This window comes from Saccopteryx bilineata, chromosome 4 (genome assembly GCF_036850765.1).
Source record: "Saccopteryx bilineata isolate mSacBil1 chromosome 4, mSacBil1_pri_phased_curated, whole genome shotgun sequence".
Lineage (NCBI taxonomy): Eukaryota > Metazoa > Chordata > Mammalia > Chiroptera > Emballonuridae > Saccopteryx > Saccopteryx bilineata.
The window spans coordinates 22,567,261-22,588,857 of NC_089493.1; the positions used below are offsets into that span (position 1 = coordinate 22,567,261).

General features: G+C 42.1%; 1 protein-coding gene across 16 annotated transcripts in view; it reads right to left on the reverse strand.

Moving 5' to 3' along the window:
- The window catches only part of NRXN3 (neurexin 3), a 1,648,091-nt gene that overhangs the window by 362,957 nt on the left and 1,263,537 nt on the right, over window positions 1-21,597 (reverse strand). The window lies entirely within an intron of this gene.

A 21,597-nucleotide genomic window follows, 5' to 3' on the forward strand; every position in this document is an offset into this window, starting at 1 on the left:
CTGCTCAGCATTTTACACCAGGGCAAAGACAGCTGACTCCTCAGCAGGATGTCAGCTCTGCAGGGTGGGATGAGAGGGATTTAAAAAGGTAGAGCTATTGCTTTTCCCCAGGTTGGTGCCATATGGAAGGGGGTGTTCCACCCAAGAAAGACGGCATCTGTGGTAAGTGAGAATGACTCAGCACAGGGATCCTGACAGCTCTCCCCAGCTCTCTCCACAGAGCCACGAAGCCCAGACTACCCTCTCACCATTGTGGTCCACTTGGGTCTCTCCCTGTAGGAGCCCAGGAAAATGGTGGCAAACCAAATTTGTGCATTGGTGCTTTAAGAGGGCACTTGTGTCTCTAATGGACTCCTCTTTCTCCCTTGTGGACAGAAACTCCATTGCTTTTCACAGCCAGATGTTATGTAGGCACCTCTCCCTGGCTCTGGTGCTCTGGACTGGGCAGCCAAGCTTGGAGTTTAGATTGCACATACCTCAGGGGGAACCCCACAACAGCTGAGATATCCCTCCAGAACCTCAGCCACCACCCACAGGAGCCGGACCAGTCGTTTTCTCATCTCTTCCATTCCTACCAGTCTCCATGTGGCTCCTTTTGTAAATCTTTAGCTATAAGACCCCGCTTCAGCTAGCTTTCACTCATGATGATTATTCTGTAATTGTAATTCCAGTCTGGTCCTGGGAGGAAGTAAGTGTAGCTCCCACCTACTTCATCACTATCTTAAATCTTGTGCTCTCTTTCTTTTTTTCAATGCCAGTGGCCAATGCCCAGGGTGACGATTTGGCCTTTCAGGTAAGGTCACCACAACAAGTTCCACTTTTCTTTTGTCTCTGGACCATGGAACCTGCCTCATATATAGAATAGAGCTGCCAGTCCCAAGTGCTGGGCTTTGCTCATGGTAAGTGACGTATCTCTAATTATCGCATTGCCCAGACATCGTAATCTGGCCTTCCAGGTATGAAGGGCCATTAATAACCCTCTGGGGAAGGGCGGCAGCATCTCAGATGCAGTTCTGTCACATGAGTTGCTCTCTGATATGCAGTTTCCCTAATCAGCAATAACATGCCTTCTAACATGTCACAGCACTCATTGTTTCTCACCTGCTTGCAATATTTAACCAGGAAGCAAGCCCCCTTATCATTTAATAACACTCCCTGATACTGAAAGCTGAAGAAAATGGAAACACTCCAAAGGGGGTGCAGAAAGCTCGTTATGTGAGGCGGCTGTTAAGGTTGTAAAGCAAGCTCTCACACCACCGGGAGTTCAGACAGAGGAACAGATACTCCTTTAACCCTCCTGCTGCCGTTATCCTCGGGCTGAGTGGACTGTGGCAGGATAGAGCCCCAGGGAGAGGGAGGAGATGCTTCACGGAAATGAGAAGAAAAACAAAATCATGGGTTCTGTGTTCAGGCTCTGCTAAACAGGGTTTTGACTCACTGCGTTCATCTGGAAGGAAATGTAGTTTGATATGGAACACTTGGTTGGGTGTCTGTCCTGGGATTCAGGACTGATTTTGGCCAGAAGTATAAACATGAGCCTCAGCATGCATGTTTGTAAATTAGGCAGAAATTTTTTTTCTCTGTTTAGCATGAGGAAATGCTACAAGATAATACAGAGTGCTTTAAGCTTCAGGAGGAATTATTAATGAAATGCTAACAATAACAACAGAAGCATTAAAAGGACTCTTAGGAAGGGACCAGGTGGTGAGCTGAGGACTTTACAGGTACCATCATCTCATTTAATGCTCACATCAACTCATAAGAAAAATTGTTATCCTCAATTGCAACAGATGAGGAAACTGAGGCTTAAAGAAGTCACATAACTTGCCTAAAGTCACAAAGCCACTAAGTGACACTGTTAAGTAGTAGAGTCAGGATTTGAACTCAGAAAGTCGGGTTCTAGCACCTATGCTCTTGTTATAAGGTCTGCCATTAAAGCATAGGCTTTGCATTTTAAGTTGGAGACAGACAGGCAACCTGTAAAGAGGGCTCAACAGAAAGGAGCCTGAAAGAGCACAGTTTACTTAGGTAAACAATACTTCACTAAGAAAACTGGGCATCTTGTCCTCTCCTGTTCCTTCATCCTGGAGCTCAGCCCCCACTTTCCTCAAACTCCAGCAGAACAAGCACAATTGGTCTGTCTTTTCATTATACATCACAACCTGAAAATCATGAGGCTTGCTTTTACCCCTAACTTTCTCTTTAGCCAAATCTGTGACCCTAGTAGGTAAGTCTCTGGGCTTCCCAGCTTCAACTTTAAAATGACTATGTGAAGAACACATTCTCCTAAGTGCCTCCGGTACTTAACTGCTCACCCTGGGGTTCCCCCTGGCAAAAGAGGCTCTCTCTGGCTACACGGTGATGCTACCAGAGCAGTGGTCTTCAAAGTGGGGTTGGCATCCCTGGGGTGGGAGGACAAGGTTGGTTCACTGGAGCTATAGGAAAAATACTGAAACACCTAATCTTCTAAGAATTCTGATGTTTCTGTGTCTTTCTTCTTTTCTTTTCTTTTTTTTCTTTCTTTTTTTTTTTTTTTTTTTTTTTTTTTTTTGAGAGGAGGGGAGATAGGCAGACAGACTTTCACAAGTGCACCAATAGGGATCCACCTGGCAACCCTCCTCTGGGGCTGTTGCTCAAAACAAGTGAGCTATCCTCAGTGCCTGGGGCGGACGCTCAAACCAATTGAGCTGCTGGCTGTGGGAGTGGATGAAGAACAGAAGAGGGAGAGGGATGGGGAGAGAAGCATATAGTTACTTCTCTGGTGTGCCCTGACCAGGAATCAAACCTGGGACATCCATATGCCAGGTCAACGCTCTATCTACTAAGCTAACCAGCCAAGGCTTCTGTGTATTTTTTAATGCAAACAACATACTATCGCTCTTCAGAATAAATAAACATTTAGTTAGTTAAAAGTCGTGCATTGTTTATTTTTTCTCATATGTATGGACTTTCAAAACTATTTGAAGACCTTGGTAGCAGAGAATTCACCAGGGCCTTTGCCTTTTGCATTGCCCCCCCTCCCCCAACACCAGAAGTCACAACCAACTTCCCGTTTGATGAAACACCGCCAAGGCACTCAGGCAAGGACTGGAACCCAAAGCTAGTACCAAGGTATTTCATGTTGCAATTTTTCTTCCTCAAATTAAATGCCTAACAAAGTTTCTTAATTTTAAGCCACAGAGCCAAGTATAATATTATTAAAAACAAGAATATTAACAATCCCTGGCCGGTTGGCTCAGTGGTAGAGCGTCGGCCTGGCGTGCAAGGGGTCCCGGGTTCGATTCCCGGCCAGGGCACACAGGAGAAGCGCCCATCTGCTTCACCCCTTCCCCTCTCCTTCCTCTCTGTCTCTCTCTTCCCCTCCCGCAGCCAAGACTCCATTGGAGTAAAGATGGCCCGGGCGCTGGGGATGGCTCCTTGGCCTCTGCCCCAGGCGCTAGAGTAGCTCTGGTCACAACAGAGCGAGGCCCCAGAGGGGCAAAGCGTCGCCCCCTGGTGGGCGTGCCGGGTGGATCCCGGTCGGGCGCATGTGGGAGTCTGTCTGACTGTCTCTCCCTGTTTCCAGCTTCAGAAAAATACAAAAAAAAAAAAAAAAGAATATTAACATTAATATTTGTTTAAACACTTACGTGCTATAGGGGAAAAAAACCTTTCTATTACACAATCAATTTTGAAGCCCAGATTTTTAAGGAAAATCTTGTAATGGGCAGGTACAGGTATCTCCCGAAAACAAGATGTTCTCGCTCAGAAAAGTCTTCTTTCCCCCTTCTGCTTCTAGGATTACTCTAGCAATATGTTAGAATATATGAAAACATGTTGACAGTGCCCTGTTAGCTTTTCTTTACCATTTTGTCTATTTTTCTGAGTCACAAAATAGATTTAAGTTTAGTTGTGAGGTAATCCTCTCCCTTGATTTCCCCTCTAACATCAGATACAGTAATGTGGGGGGTGCATGCTACTCTGACCTCTCTAGTTTGGGAAGAATGTTGAAATATCAGAGAAGCTAGGAAGATAGGCTTGGGAAAGAAAAAAAGTGCTACAAAGGCTAGAAGATAAAACATATGAGGAGAGGTGGCGAGAGCTAAATTTATAAGTCTGGCAAAGAGGGGACTCCAGGGGACTAGATCACAGCCTCTAAGTACCTTCAAGGTGACAATGTAATTGAAGGGAAAGACTTATATTCATAGTCTCAGAAGATGATATCACTGGAAGCAATGGCCCGAAGCAATGGGAGAAAAAATGTGGGTAAAACTGTCGGGGGGGGGGGGGGGGGACGGGGGGGGGGAATTTCTTGACTGTCTGAGGAATGGAACAGGCAAAGCAATCCCCTGAGGAAGTATCTGAAGCACTTTGGTACAGACAGCCCAAAGCCCTTGAGTAAGAAACAGATTAACAACTGCGTTCTTCAATAATGTGTTACCTTTCACTCTTGTCAGAATTTGGAGCTTCCAGAAAGAGCCCTGAAAGGCAGCCCTCTAAGACAGGCTAAGTCATCAGAGATTTGTGTGAAGATTCTTACTGAGAGGATGATAAGAGTCCAAAAAACAAACAAACAAACAAAAAAAACCGCCAACATACCAATATAGTAAAATTATGAACTAAAATGTAAGGAAAAGGTGTTATTTGATGCCTAGTCTAGGCCAGGCATGGCCAACAGACAGCCCGTGGGCCGCATCTGGCCCACGTAATGAGTTTATGCAGCCTGCAATTAAATCTTTAATGTTCTCCTTTACTTTAAAATCTCAGCTACTCAGAAGTGGAAGCGTCTTTGATTATTGGAAATCGAGATATTTAAGAAGATAGTGATACGCGGAAAAGGATTCCGTGTGTGACTAATCTAGGGTTAACTTCCAATAATTGGTCGAATGGATTCACGATACTTATTTTAAAAAAAATTCCATTATAAAGATTAACAACTTTTGTACTCGTCTGTACTCAATATGAACTGTTTAATGTTTAGCAGCGATGTGAAACCCACATTCTTTCAGGTGGAGTTTGCCAGTGCGCACCCAAGGTCAAACAATTCGTTATTTTTGTGGTCAAGTGTGCTGAATCAAGTGGCATTGTAGCAGACAATAGCTGCAGTTGATAACTGAAACTGTGTCCAGGCTGTTTGTAAAACAAAATAATTGTTTTATTTGCAGTATAACCCCTTCCAGCTCATTCTATTAATTAAATATTGTTTTGATTGATTGTGATACAGTTTGGATATTTATACAGAATGTAATTATATTTTTATTAAAATATATTTTTATTAAAATAATATTGTATATTAAAATTTTTTTCACTCACTTACATTATTCATAAATAAATTACATAATAAAATTTTGTTTACTTAAATGAATCATTTTTGTATTTAACATTTTTTAATTTTAATATTTCATCCAGCCCGTGAAAGAAGTTTTCTTTCTAATCTGGCCTGGAGGCAAAAAGTATTGGCCATGCCTGGTCTAGGCAATGTCATATTTTAACATCTTATATACTTATCTTAAAGATATTAATAAAATCTTTATTTGTACATTACCATTCTGCACTCAATACAAAGGTAGAGCACCAATAAGTTAAATTATTGCATTAGTAGTATTGTTAAATGTGTTAGGCCAACTAACAAATGAAATGCGTGAAATATATGACTATGTGAGCTCCAAATACTTCTGAGTAGGCAACTATACACCCTTTGGATATTAATGAAAAAGTCAACTTCTAAGCTCCTTTAAACTACATGGTAAAAATAGCTTTGTCTATGGAAGTGTTTGAGGTCACTGTTTATGTATAATATGTGAGAGTATAAACCCAAACTATTAACATGTCTTCTGTTGTGAGGGGAGGCACAAAATCAGATGTCTGTAGGACTAGCTTGGGTGGGCAAACGTGTGAGGGAGAGTGTGGCTGGAGAGTCAAGTGCCTGGAGAGGGTATGTCCATAAAAATGACAACTTCTGACCAACTGGTCTGCAACTACCCAGTGCTATGTAGAAACTGGTCCAGTGTAGCTGAACCTTCCACTGTTTTTTAGAGAGAACCTGGAAATCTCAGTTTCTATACAAAGTACCTAAATACATTTGTATCTTGGATGAGGCCCAGGGGAAACCGGCTGAGCACGTTCTCCAAGCCCCTCACACTGACAGTGTGGAAGACAGAGGATGCTCTATCTTCCGAGATTAGGAACCAGAAATGGCATGGATGAACCAAGTGGGAGAATGGGCTTGTGCAGTATCGTTAAACAATGGGGAAAATAAGAGAAGAAAAGATTTCATTTTTTGCTCTTTTGTGAATGAATCCAGGAGGGAAAAAAGGTATTCCACTGGGGAAATTGGAATAGTTCTATTAATATATTGTATTTTAGATGCCCTCACTGAGCAGCCTTGTATATGCTTAAGAATAGATGTGAGGACCTGGTTTATGACCAGTGAGGAGGGCACAGTTGGGCTGGCCTTGTGGGCAGTCTTTATAAACAGCAGAAAGTCCCCCTGATAGAGAATCAAATCTTCAACTAGCCTAAAGACAGAAGCAAGCAGACTATGAGTGGTTATGGACATCCCCAGTGACTTAGCAGCAGTTTGCTTCCAGAAGGCATGGTGTGAAAAGCAGTGGCTGAGCTTCCGAAGTTTACAAGGTGGCTTTCGGTGGAGTTCAAGTGTACAGAGTAGTGTTGCTCTGTTTAGGCTTTGTTGACACACATACACATTTTTCCTGCTGTGTGAAACGAACTGTTGTCTGTCGATCCTGTGATCTTGTCATCCACAGTACAGAAATGTCACAGTGCTCTGACCAGCTCACGTCAGGTATAACAAGTACTCAGAATCTGGCATGAAGTCTCACTGTTTTGCAATATTGATTGTTACCAATCTGCATGCCTCCAAGAGAAGTTGGGTGTAATTGTTAGGGTTGGGGTTCATATACTAGAAGCCTCCTCTGGTAATGTACTGTTCATATCAAACACTCACTTTTAACAAAGAAGCAATTTGTAGAATCTTCCTATTGAGTCATCTATGTTCTCACATTGAATATGTAAAGTGAAGGGTTTTGTTCTCTTTATCAAAAATTAATAGTAATTTATAAGGAGAGAGCTAGTGCCAAAAATAGGATCTGTTATGATATGGTGAATATGGAATTTTGGATGAAACACATTTAACTGCTCTTTGGAGAATCATTGTAAGTAAAATAATATTCTATTCTTTTTCTATCTTTTTTTTTATTATTAAGTGAGAGGCAGGGAGGCAGAGAAACAGACTCTCCCATGTACCTTGACCAGAATCCACCCAGCAAGCCCCCTACAAGGGTCTACCAATGAGCCAACTGGTCAGGGCCAATAATGTTCTTTGAATCTCTATAAAGATCTTGCTCAAATGAAGGATCGAGATTTGGAGGAACAGAAAAGACTTCTGTGGTTTTCCCCAGAGCTGACTTACTAGGTCTGCGTTTCAATCCAGTATTTGCATGTGTTTAAGGCATGAACACAGCTTGAAGGGGGAAGCACACACTCCATTTTGCAATGTTTTGGTGGCATCAACGTGAAACATGTGGTTCCATTCTGTCTCCCCTAGCACTCAGTTAAGTGAAGGGGAAAACCAAATTTGCACTGATTCTATCATCACAGGGGGTGATCTTGTAAATAATTGGGATTGGGAAAGGGAAGGGCTAGGTCAATACGCAGACATGACAGTCTAGGTAGGCTTGAACACTATACTGAAAATAATGCGTCTGTCTCCCAGGGAGGGTGCGTTTTCATGCAGTCCATTTTGTTTATTTATTCCCCCCCCCCTGCCATTAGTGTTATATGAATGCCTCTAGCAATTTGCTTTCTGTGAAATATAGATAGATGTTCTGAAGGAATGTTGCCGAATTACAAAATGAAATGACAGGAATGGCCACAGTCATTTAAAAAAATTTTTTTTAAAGAGAAACAGAAATTGAGGATGAAGATACAATTATTTTGTTTTCCTTTGGTACTGAAAATAAACTAGAGTGGTTGATAGGGTGGTTGCAGTAGGAACCCCTTCCCCCCCCCAACTAGTGAGAAGATCCTTTGTTCTTTTTTGATTAAAAGGGTAAGAGTGTTTCATATGGAGATTTGGGAAATCCATAAAGACACAAAGATGGAAATGATATTTTGGTGGGGGTATTCTCACCAATTTGTTAATAAGTTAATGAACTAAATATGCATGATGTCATGTTTTCACAAGGTTCTATAGAACTTGAGGACAGGCTGCCTGTGTGCACTGAGCATTTCCCTACTAGAGCAGAGCCTCCACAAGACAAGTGGCTTGTCTCTCTCATTCACCATGTATCCCCAGAACCTAGAACTTCCCTGACACATAGTAGCAATCAATCAAAAAATAATAAACAAATTGTTTTTCACTGCAGTAGGTTACTACTAATCTTTGCTTGCCTGGACAATTTTATTTTTAATTATTTTTTATTTTTTATTTTTTGTGGCAGAGACAGAGAGAGTCAGAGAGAGGGACAGGATAGGGACAGACAGGAAGGGAGAGAGATGAGAAACATCAATTCTTTGTTGCGGTTCCTTAGTTGTTCATTGATTAATTTTTCATATGTGCCTTGACCAGGGGGCTACAGCAGACCGAGTGACCCCTTGCTTGAGCCAGCAACCTTGGGCTCAAGCTGGTGAGCCTTGCTCAAACCAGATGAGCCCGCACTCAAGCTGGCGACCTCGGGTTCTCGAACATCCCAGTCCGAGGCTCTATCCATCGCCCCACCGCCTGGTCAGGCTGCCTGGACAATTTTAACTTGGAAATTCCTCACCTGTCTCTCATCTAAAGTTGTTTCTCATGTTAAACATTTTTTTATTTTCTTTTGCTATATGCCCCTGTATATATTCCCAACAAAACCTCGGGGATATTTATGTCTTTTTTCTAAAAGGTAGCTGTGCTTTTCGGACAGTCGAAGACACATACCCATCATGCATTGTGTTCTAGAAAATATTGCAGACCAAATCATTTTCCTCTTTTCACTCTTCAGTACTGAATTTAAGCTTTCCTGTTTAGCCATGCAACAAAATCAGCTCCAGTGTTGCTGATCTAAGTGGCGAACATGAAAGCTTGCTAACCTTAGAAATTAGACATCAAGTCAGGGGAAAACTGAATTGAATCTGCTCCCACTTCAGGAAATGTGATTTCCACTGTTAAGGTCTAGCTTTCAAGTTTTTACTATACTCTGCCAGTAGACATTAGAAGCTAACATACCAGTGAGTGACAGCCCGGGGCTGTTGCGAAGACATTAATTTTTGGTTTTAAATTAGAAATACAAAAAATTAAATACAGACTGCAGAGAGACTAAGTGTGTTTCTGTATTATTTAAGATGATTTGGAGTTTTCAAATAAAAATATTTAAAGACTTCTGAGGCATTTATCACACACGGGAATATAAGAATGAATTGATCCATAATCTCTGCTCAGATATACTAATTTTGAAAAAATGTTTGTTAAAATTTGGGAACAAAAGTTATTTCTGAACTTCTTGGTCTATCAGACTACATTCAAAGCCTCAGCTTAGCCCTGGCCAAGTAGCTCAGTTGGTTGGAGTGTTGTCAAGATGGGTCTCGGTTACAGCTTCAATCCCTGGTCAGGGCACATAGAAGAATCTACCAAAGGCCCTGGCCAGGTGGCTCAGTGCATAAAGTGTTGGTCTGGTATGCCACAGGTTATTGGGTTCAACCCTGAGACAGGGAATATATAAGAAGTAATCAATGAGTACACAACTAAATGGAATAACTGATTGAAACAATGAGTTGTTGCTTCCCTTTCTCTCTCTCTCTCTCAAATCAATAAATAAGAAAAAAAATTCAAAACCTCAGCTTAGTTTCCAAGCCCATTTTGCACAGGGGTGTTTGTGAAAGAAATTTGGGCATAATTGGGTGTCTTAATGTTACTGAGACAAAAAAAAAATACTGGGAAGCAATAAAGCATAATGAAAATGAAAAACTGAATTCAAAAAGAAAGTGATTTAGCTCTACTTACGTATTCGACTTTAGCCAAAATTCTGTGCTCCATCTCCTTATCTCTGCTAACCATTTTTAACCGTGTGAATTTAAAACATATCACAGGTCCTGATAAAATCACTGCATCTGAGCTCAATAGTAAATAGGTAATTGTTGAAAGCAGTATATTTGACATAAGAATCAAACCTACCAATATTTTAGTCCTCCTTCCTTCCCTTAATCCTGTGAACAAATGATTTAATAGTCTGAGCCTTAGTTTCTTAATCTCTGAAGTAGAGGTAATTCCACTAATTTGACACTGTCCTGAGGTCTAAATAAATTGTTACATATGAAGTGGCTAAGATACTGCCTGGACAATGAATAAAACAGCAAATACAGAAGAGATTACTAAAACAAGTATGTCATCAGGAAAGAATATGAGTTTCTTGCCATGAAAAGTCAATCAGTGGAGTTCATTTCCAAAAGAATTTACTAACCTAAGTACTGCAGTTTGCATTTAAGAAAGAGCTGGATAATTTTACAACTATTAGTAACATTTGTAACTATCCAAGCTAAGATAATGGTAAGACTAATCAGATTCCATGCCTCATCGCACATGGTGATCATTGAGACCAGAGGATTTGTTCTTCCGGGAACTGTAGTATGACCTTAAAAACAAGCTGCCTCCCACTAAATGACACTCCAAGGAGTAAAATGCAAGGTCTGAAGACACACGCCAGATACAAACATCATCTGAGGACCACAGCATTTCATGGGATCTGGCAACAGGGCTATCTACATTTTGGCTCTGATGTGCCATTTGCCTGGTTGCTAACCCTTCTGTTAAAAACTAAAACCATTTTGGCATCTCTTAGGTTCTCATTTCTAGATCTCCAACCACAATCTCTTAGGCACAAAGAGCTTTGCTGGGTGGTAGGCATACCAATGTTATTATGAAAGCACTTTTCTTAACTCTATAGATTTTTCAATAGTAACAAGGCACATTCACATGCATTCTTTCATCTTGCCTTCCCCATAAGACTCTGAGATTGGCAGAATAGTATCTACATCTCTACCGTTTATATAAGATAACTGCTAGTTGGTGGCAGAGCTAGGACTCGACCCTGTGTCTTCTGGCTCTGAGTTAGTTATGCCCATGACGACTACGAAGGGAAGAAATGAAAAAATGACTAATGAGAAGACTGGAATGGCAAAAATTATATGCCTTAATAAATGCCAATAAAGACAAAAAAGACATCCCCACAAACTCACTTCAAATGAAAGAGGTGTAACTAAAAGATATGAAAACAAAAACAAAAAACTCCGGAATGAACTACTTGTACCTGAAAGGTATCTTAATCCTTTTGATTCTGTAAAACTTCACTACTTAGGTTTCCTTGACCCTCTAGCATTTTCTTTTGAAGTTCCTTCATATATATATTTCCTAAACTTCTACTGATTTATCTCCCTGGAGATTTTTAGCAATTCTCAGAGGTTTTACTGTTATTACCAGGCTGAAAAATACCAAGTCCCTACTTCTAACCTGTATCTCTCATCTGAGTTCATCACACATTTTCAACTGGAAATCCCTACAGATTGACTCTGAGATGTCTTACATTTTGCATCACCAAAGTCAAATTCTGACGTTATCCTAAAATATGTTTTTTAAAAGAATAAACTAGAAGATGTTCCTGTTTTAGTGTTGTTGTTAATGAAATCACAACTTTCCTATTCTACACATTCCTTACTTCTCTCTGTATCCTTCCCACTAGCTGGCAACCAACACCTGTTGAATCTGTCTCCGAAATGTCCTTTTGTTTCATCCTCATTACCTTCCTATTATCACCTTCATTGAATAAGTCCTCAAAAATGTGTTGTTGTTTTTTCCTGGATCACTTAAACCATAACCTGCAATCTATTTTCCTTGAACCCAGTGAAAAGCATTTTTTCAAGAAGGCCAAAATAATCTTCCTAAAAACTAAGCTTTGGGCATTTCATCTTCCGCACAACAACTTCCAATGTCTTATGGCTTTTAGAAGTAATCTATCAGTATGGCATCCAAGTCATCCTTTCCACAGGCCTAAAGTGCTTAGAAAGGAACAAATTAGCAAACCTAATATCATAACTGTCATTAGCCTTCCTATCTACTGTGAACCAGAGACTCATTAAGCATTTTCACATGTATTATTCTTCATTCAGACTTGCAAGGTGGCATTATTATCACTTTGTCAATTCACAGAGCTGTCAAACAATGCATCCAGGTCAGAGCTGGTTGGAGGCAGGGTAGATCTTGAATCACCAACCACTTGCTTCTAAAACAGATGCTCTTTCTGCTATTCCATACTGCTTGCTTTTGCTGCCAAACAGTGTATTCTATTCAAACTGAACACCTCACTCAATGGAGAATCCAGCCTGTAGTTCCTTCCTTTGAGGTTATCCTCCTGCTGGTATCTTCATCTGACATGTTCTTTCTTCAGTTTCCACTAGTCAGAATCTGACCAGCCCTGTCTTGGAACATTGCTTTAATCTGTCCCAACAATAATAGTCCCATCTTCCTTGGTATATAGCTGATGACACCTGAAAACCAAGTTATATGTACAATTTTTATTTCTTTCCTTTTTGTGAAGCTTCTTTACATCTCCAACAACACCAAATAGATTGTTGCTCTGTAAATATGTGTTGAGTTAAAGTGATCACCACTACATGTTCTACTCTGATATCTTCACTAGAAGTATGATAGTAATTAGAGAGCCATGATGAGATTTGAAGACCTGCTCAGCTGTTTATTAGCAGTGCTATCTTGGGGAAATGCTTCAGCTTCATTAGGGATTAGTTGCCTCACTTACCAAGCAAGGATATTAAGAGTGACTACTACTCCAGTGAGTGGTTGTGAGCTTATAAAAAGGTAATGTAAACAAAGTTTATGGACAGTGTCTCGTACCTGGTATTCTGTCAATCAGTATTCATGTTTAAGTGATAGGAATAGCAGTAATGATCTCTAATGATATGAGCCTAAATCACTGCAGAAAATAATCACATATGACATTCTATGTCATTAACTTACCTGCCATTTTGTTGAACATGAAGTAGAAAAATAAACTGAATTAACGAAAGTTCACTAAGGAGTCAAGAATAGAACATGAGGCTTTATGGCCAATCATCACCTGTTATCCTGAGTATAAAATGACTTCAGGATTAAAGTTAGCTTGGTCAATCAAACAGGGCTTATCTAAATGTCTTTAAGTGATTCTAGGCGCTAAAGGTGTCATCTCAGACTGGGAAATGACAAGTCAGGCTGTCAGTATTATCTTTGAAGCTAATACAGTGATACAGTTTCCTCTGCCATCTATCAAAGAAACACTAACAAGATGAAACAGCAGCAGTGACAGCATCAGGACCCAAGCATCTGATGCTATGGGGTGGGTGGCTAATGAATTCCCCCATCAATACAGCAAGCTTCCATGACTTCTGAATGCAGCCAGGGATTGAAAATCCATCATCTATAGCTTCAGGGAGTCAATGAGTTATTTCTTGCCTTGTTGCACTGAACAATATCCCAGGAGTAATGACTAGTAACAGTGTAAGCGGTGGGTCAATGAGATAATTCATCCAACCGACAGTGCTAAGATAGGCTTGCCATTAAGTCACATGAGCCAAACCAATCGCTTGATAGTGCTGGGGGAGTTTGCCTTGATTGCAGCACTTTGGATTCAGATGTTTAAAAGCCTCTGCTACTTTAAACTACTGGATCGCTGCCATTATCTAAGATACCACGAGACTGGCTTTACATTGGTAGCATCCTGACTGCTCCCAGAAATTTATATTACTTAAGTTAAAATCTCAGAGGTCTGATTAAAATGTATTCATTATTTAGAAAAAATAATAAATATATATTATATATATATTTTTTAACTTATATATAATATATAAATAATATATATAAATATATAAATATATATAAATTATATATATAAATTATATTATATGTATATATTTTAACTTTTAAAAAAATGTTAAATGAAGTAAAAGTACCAATAATATTAAAGCTATCCATGATTGAAAGCCAGGAGTTTGCAAGCGTTTTACATACATCATCTCATAATGTGTAAAAAGAAATCTAATTTCTCACATTCTTATCACTGTGGTCTCTCCAGTCTCTTAGCTCTCGGTAAGCCAGGGTTGAACACAGTATCCCAAAAAATGTAGCACTTTGCCTGGCACATTAAAAAAAACCACTCAATTTACATACACTTAATAACGCTTATAAGCTAAATTCTCTTAATCCTATTTTTTCCACATTCATACTATGTATACAGTAAGGACTCTCAAACATGACTATCATCAGTTTATACTGAAAGAGTCACTGGTGTAAGTGACAAATGAGAAAGATACGGCCATCCATCCTCTGCTTCTCACAACTGTCTACCAGCCATAAAATATTTTCTACACATTTTGTCAACTCAGTTTTTATGATGGCATTATTGTATATTTCATCCACATGCTAAATTCATTTTTCTTTCTGATTTTGAGAAATTAAAATCTATGAAATGCTTTTATTTGTATTTTATATGTGCTTTTAAACTTCCAGTTGACTTGGTGGTAACAGCTACTCATCTCCACTAAACCTCGCTGTATGGGCTTTACAACTTAGGTCTAGCAATGACTCTTTGGGCTCTAATAATCCCCAAGTATAGGGCCAAGCCTTTTATGTCTTTATCAGGGCCCTATGGCAGGGCTTCAACCACTTTCATACCAAGCCTGCCTAGAGAGGTTCTGTTCTCCTGAAGCAACTACTCCTCATTGCTGTTTTATTCTTTCCTTTTTTCTCCTTCTCTTCCCATTTTCTCCTTCCTCCTCCTCCTCCTCCTCCTCTTCCTCCTCCTCCTCCTCCTCTTCCTCCTCCTCTCCTTCCGCTTCTTCTTTTAAAAAGATGGGACGGTTATATTTTCCATGGTTCATACCATTGAAGAAAAAAAAACTTCAGGGCAAGCTGGATTACTCTTTCACTGTTGAGTAGAGAGCCCTTTGGAACATTACAACAAAGGGCAATAGAGACACAAGGCATTGCCTTGTGACACTGCATAAGGATACAGTGTCCTACAATGAGACACCAGGAAGCTGCAGAAGTCCACTTACCTTGCTGGCCTAACCGGGCCTTTCACAGACAGAGCTGGTTCTTCACTATATGCTAAGAGGACAGTCTAAAAGTCTCATTGGTGGATCTGATTAATTCAGAAAAAAATTGCTTTTGATCAGATAAAATAGGAATTTGTTTGCAGAAACAGTCCTAACACACTTTTTAAATATACTTGCAATGAGATTCTACTTTCAATTTTGAAACCTATTCTTCCTTTCACTGATTTCTTTCTCTGATATAGTCATCACCTTCCAGAAAGTTCATCAAGTAAACCACCTCTCTGCATATGTGCCGTCCCTGGCTCATAACAAGCAACTTCTAAATACTTTATTTCATGTGAACATCCAGAAACTCTGTAACACAAGGTTTTATGTGTGTGCCCCTTTAAAAGAGGAGGGCTGTCTCACTCCAAGCCAAAGAGCTAACCGGATGCAGAGAGAAATGAGACTCCAATTCAAATCTTTCCATTTCAGATTTAGCACACTTTTCCACTGTAGCACGCTGCCCTCTCACAACCAAGTATGCAATCAAAGGAACCAGACTGAAATAGAAGTAGCTTGGTAATAATAGAGATCGGAGAAAACGCACCATGCCGGCCCCATGCCAGGGGCTGCCTCAGGTCCGCTTTCCACAGGCAGTCGCTTCATCAAACCCCCACTCCCACGGCCTTCTCCCAGCTCCTCCTCCACCTGCGGGGTGGGGGTGGGGGCGGAGGACTGAGCTGGGAGCCGCAGACCGGATCCCCAGCAGGCCCTCTGCACAGAAGTGCCTTGTAATCTGGAAAAGCTCTTAAACCCGGAACACCCAAAGAGGCCATCCTCTCGGAGAACAAACAGCACTGAAAGGAAGACAGAGGCGACCTGCGGTGCGCGGCGTGCGGTGGGAGACAAGTTGCGTCTGTGGGCACGTCTGTGGTCTTTTTGTCCTTTCCCCTCTGGACTTGCTTTAGCAGTCTCGGAAACACCAACATTCTTCTGGACTCCTCCACTCATTCCCCCAAACCCAGTCCCTAAAGTAAACCCCGTCCTGCTTCTGGCCAAATCCAGAGAGGAAGCTAAACTCACAGCCACCTCACCTCACTGAAGACGAACCCGGCGGATGGTGAGGGCTCACTCTATGTACTCCACACAGAGACGGCCCCATGAAGCTTCCAGGCCAGCGATTTGTAGATGCAACAGATGTGACAAACACCATTTACCCTTTTCAGTTCTGCTCCCCCTTATTATCCAGGAGTCTCTTTAAATACCATAAACTATGGGACAACAATAATATGCAAACCAAACTTAACAAATACTCTATTTCCCTGCATACAACGCTGCAAGTACTCTCAGCGTTTTGGGGGAGAAGACACATTACCCAACTGAAAAGGTGCTCAGGCTGAACAGCAGTCCTCTGTGCTCTCCTCCCTTGTTTTACGTGAGCATTTACATTGCAAGTCTGAAGGGAAACCACTGGGGAAGGTTACAGAGTCTGATCAAACCAAACAGATGCCCTGACACATAAATTTTCACTGTTCCTGAAAGGCTCATAATTAAAAAATGAATCCAAGAGGATTTACTGTAAATTACAGACAAGGAGAAAGAAATTAATAGCCTGCTTTTTTCTTTTCCCACACTCTGCAGTAACGACATAAAGAAAAGCAAATGGCCTGACCAGGAGGTGGTGCGGTAGATAGAGCGCTGGACTGAGACTTGGAGGACCCAGGTTCAAAACCCTGAGGTTGCTGGTTTGAGTGTGGGCTCATCAGCTTGAGCACGGGGTTGCTAGCTTGAGCGTAGAATCAGAGACATAACCCCATGGTCTCTGGCTTGAGCCCAAAGCTCACCAGCTTGAGACCAAGGTCACTGGCTTGAGCAAGGGGTCACTCAGTCTGCTGTAGCCTCCTGGTCAAGGCACATATGAGAAAGCAGTCAATGAACAACTAAAGAGACTAAGGAGCTGCAACAAAGAATTGATGCTTCTCATCTCTTTCTCTTCCTGTCTGTCAGTCCCTCTCTGTCCCTCTCTCTGGCTCTCTCTCTGTCTCTGTCAAAAAAAAAAAAAAAAAGTGAACGGTTGCCCAGTTCTCCGTGACCTTCTATTCTGTAAGTGGTGAAAGGAGGTTGTCAGAGTTTCATGTCAGCAGTCGCAGGCACTCCATGGCGATCCCTTCTCTGGTCCCAGTCAGCTGTTTCCCTACTGCATAAATGAAGGTGAGTATAACATGACACAGCTCCACAGAGCCGAGGTGGGAGTCAACAGGCAGATGTCATGTGCAAGCAATGGCAGCTGCTCTACAAGTGTTCACTAGGTTAATTTTTCAACGATAGATTTCAGTGGAGGAAATTTACCCTTGAAGCGCTTCTTCCTGCTTTAAGGTACCCTCCCCTCAGAGAATTTCACTTCCTGCACACAGAATTCAACAAACACTTTTTCGCCTTTGTCAAACACCTTGATCTGTGAGTTCATTAACATTAACTCACTGACACAGAAAACCGTGCAGCCAGGAAGTATGAACCAAAAGTGAAGACATGCGGAAATGTGGACTGCTTTGAAGCAAACAATCCTAGATTAGTTGATCTCTTGGCCTTTTCTGCTCTTTCTCAGTGATCTAATAATCTTAGTCTTGTTCAAAACTTACTATGAAAGCCTATTTGAACACCATTAGGCCCAGCAGAAAGAGCTTCTGCTTCTTTGGCCAGAACAACAGGCAGTCTTAGCAAACGGAAACCGGAAAAACCGTGCCTAAGCACCTACCCAACTTTGCCTTCCTGCCCCTCCTGCTTTTGCAATAATTCTTTACCTTCGGGCACCAGGGCCTTCCTTCTGCCCGAGATATCTCCCCCTATTTGCGCTATATCTCCCCCTATGTTGTATGTCCCCACATTAGCCATGCTCATTTCTCCTCCTTTTTCCGCCTCTCAAACAAAATGCAAATTCTCCTTCAGCTGCAGGCCTTAGCCTTGTGTGAGAAGGATCACAGAATAAGACTTGAACCAGGCAGCAGATGATTCAAGGGCCTCCAGTGGAATCTGAGTTCAACAAGATATCTATTTTCTTAAAGAGGTTTCAGTGTGTGGGGAGGAAGTTCAAGTCTGCAAGGGAGGTGAGCGCGGAGCCTGAAGTGACTGTAATGACAGGTGCAGTGGACGTCCATCCGTAGCACCCCGTTCCTGCAGAGGTGGCGGGTGCGGCTGGTGGCAGCCAGAACGCCCGCCTGCTGGACCTGCCTGCTGCCCTCACAAACCTTTCCCAAGTGATGCTGGACATGAGAGGCGCTGAGAACCTGCAGGCCAGGTGAAGAGTGTGTGCCCTTCCTGCTCGGGAGGGGGAGGGGCTCCCTGACAGGCCGGCAGGTCTCTTCAGGACTGGGCTCAGCTCAGGGTCAGGTTCCCTGGTGTCCTCGGAACAGCGTTTTCTCTTCCTTCCAATGAGCTAACTCGGGGGTAACTAGGGCTTATTTCCATGGCACTGTTACTACTGCCACTCAGAACACTTCCGAAATTTCTAGAAATCGCCTGCAGCACCAGTGTGTAAAACAGAACCTCGGCTTTCCCCTCCCCCTCTCGCCTCTCTCTCTCTTTCTCTCTGTCACACACACACACACACACACACACACACACACGTACACACACACACACACACGTACACACACAAGCTTGCTAATTTCAGAGTTTATACTTTGTTTTTGGCAATTTACTAGCTTGACAGCCAATCAGAACTTGCACAAAGTGCTCTCGTTCATTTCCATAGCTAAGCCCCGTGGGGAAGAAGGCGGCTTTGGGCCCCTGTGGCCCCTGGCGGGAGCACATCTGTGGAGAGTCTGTCCTCTTTCCCCAGGCCCGCACTTCTTTCCTTTCTCATCTGTCCCTGGATTGACCCTGCTCCCATCTTCTCCCCATGTCTGTGATCATTTTGTCTTTTTTTCCCCCTCCCTGGCTGGTTTCTCTCCTAAGCGAACTGCAAGGGAAGGATGAAATCTTTTGCCTCCAGCCCAGCCCTTTCTGCTTTCATTAACGGCCTTTACATTCCTTCCTTTGGAGTAATTTTCTTGAATGCAAGAAGACAAACTGCGTTCAATAAACACATGCACGTTTTACAGACTGTAAAAGTCATATAAAAGTAACTTAGTCTGTATTCGCAGCTTCATTCTCCTGATGCATCTTATATAAATGTCCGAAGTGAGAGTTTGGTTTTGTATTCAAGCCTTTTGATCACCCACGTGGATGCCTTTATTCTGGAGGGTGGCAAGGAACTTTCCCTTTGATCCGCCCACTGTGGATCCAGTTTTTACCACATATTCCTTACATCTTTATCAAGAAGTTGGCCACCTAAGACAGAGGTCACCAAAGGAGAGCCTGCAGCCTGTTTTTTTATTTGTTTGTTTGTTTGTTTTTTGTATTTTTCTGAAACAAAAAGTGGGGAGGCAGAGAGACAGACTCCTGCATGTGCCCAACCGGGATCCACCTGGCATGCCCGCCAGGGGATAATGCTCTGCCCATCTGGGGTGTTGCTCTGTTACAACAGAAGCCATTCTAGCTCCAGAGGCAGAGGCCATGGAGACATCCTCAGCACCTGGGCCAACTTTGCTCCAATGGAGCCTTGGCTGCGGGAAGGGAAGAGAGAGACAGAGAGAAATGTAGAGGGGGAGGGGTGGAGAAGCAGATGGACGCTTCTCCTGTGTGCCCTGGTCGGCAATCGAACCCAGGACTTCCACATGCCAGGCCGACACTCTACCACTGAGCTAGCTGGCCAGGGCCTTGCAGCCTGTTTTTATAAATAAAATTTTATTGGAATACAGTCACACACTTTTTTTTTTTTTTATCTCTGGTAAACACTAGAGACAACCAACTAGGGGTTAAAAAGTGGTTTAAAATTAGTAGACCCATGAAGTGGCCCCATGCTTGAGAAGGCACCAACATTTCATGTTCATTCTGGAGCAATGTGGTTTCTCCACCTCATAGGGTCTCTAAAAAATATCAGATGATATCCTTTTCCATCTCAACCTCTAGGATAGACAATCTGTTCAGATTTTCTAGAATGTTTAAGCAATAGCAGCCATCCCTGGAACCGGTCCCCAAGGGGGTACTATACATTCTGTGGTAAGATTTCTTGTATTTTCCCTCTTAAAATGTGAAAATGGAATATAGGTTCCTCCTGGAAGTTCATAGGATCCTTACACCCATTTTACAAAAACAGCAGCAATTTCAAGAAAACTGTCAGAAAATGAGAAATCATGTCTCTTAAAAGCAAAGATGCTCTGCCAGACACAACCGGGAGAAACCGACACACAGGTGGCACACTCTCTCTGTCTCAAAGAAGATGCTCGTGGCCACGCCAGATCATATTTTTCTTGATAAGTCCCACTGAGCAAGAAAGAAAGATAAATCACCGTGAAAACACACGTGAGCTGGTAGTAATTGCCTAGTTATAGCTGTCCTGAAATAGTCATTAAGTTATATGCAGCATAAATCTCACCAAGTTTTGTAAATTATGGTGGTTCGTACCGGCCAAGTAAAGATAAACCATTCTAAGTATGGCGGCCTTCCTCTGTTCTCCTTGGCATGGCTTCCTAAAGAATGCTTAAGCTCAGGCCATGGGAGCAAATGTTTTCTGAAACATCTAAGAAAGCATGAAAGGTTCGCATGAAAGGCGCCTTTTCCTTACTTTGAAGGTGAAGGTGATCATTTCTAACCGGCCCTTCCCTGGACTACTAAGTAGAGTCTTGCCAGGTTCTGGCTCATGTTGGGACCCAGACTGGCTTCTGACTCAAGCTTTATCCTGCAAGCTGTGCCTGTGACCAAGGCATGTTGTAATACTGCCCCGAGGGTTGAGCATACTTGTGGTGTCAGCCGAGCAGTCACCTCCACTCAAGAGACCAGCAATAAAATCCCATCCTCTGAATCCCTGGTCGTAAAGCTCAGATGCAAAGATCCCCAGTAAATGTTTCTTTTCCTCCTTTTTGCAGGTTGCCGGTAATCCCCAGTTGATCTTTCCTCTTAACAGCTTTTCCCCTCTGCTATTTAAACCGAATTCTTATTGCTCCAAATTAAATCCATTCTTTCTAGCCTTGTCACTGCTAACTAATGAGAACAATTCCTCTCTCCGCTCTTGGTGGCTGCACTCTGGGTACTTATGGATGAGAATCAGCTCCTCCTTTAGCCTACTTTCTTAACTGCAGACTGCACAGGTGATAAAATGGGTTAATTGTTGCTATAAAAATATTTTCTATCCTCATAATGAAGTAATTTTTTCCCCCTCCAAATCATTTTAATTTCTTAGAATTGCACTGTGTTCTTAATGATCTGCAATGACTGGGGGTGCAGTCTCCTTGGGCTGATGTGCACAAGCAAAATGTGAAATATGCAATACACATGGATATACCAACTCTTGGCCATCATGCTCTTTTCTTTCTGCCTCTCCTGCCCTGGCCTCAGTTTTTTCACATGCTTCTTACATCTCTATGAGGAAGTTCACAGCCCAGAACAGGGCCACCAGGTACAGCCAGCAGCCTATTTTAATAGATGCATTTTTATTGGAAC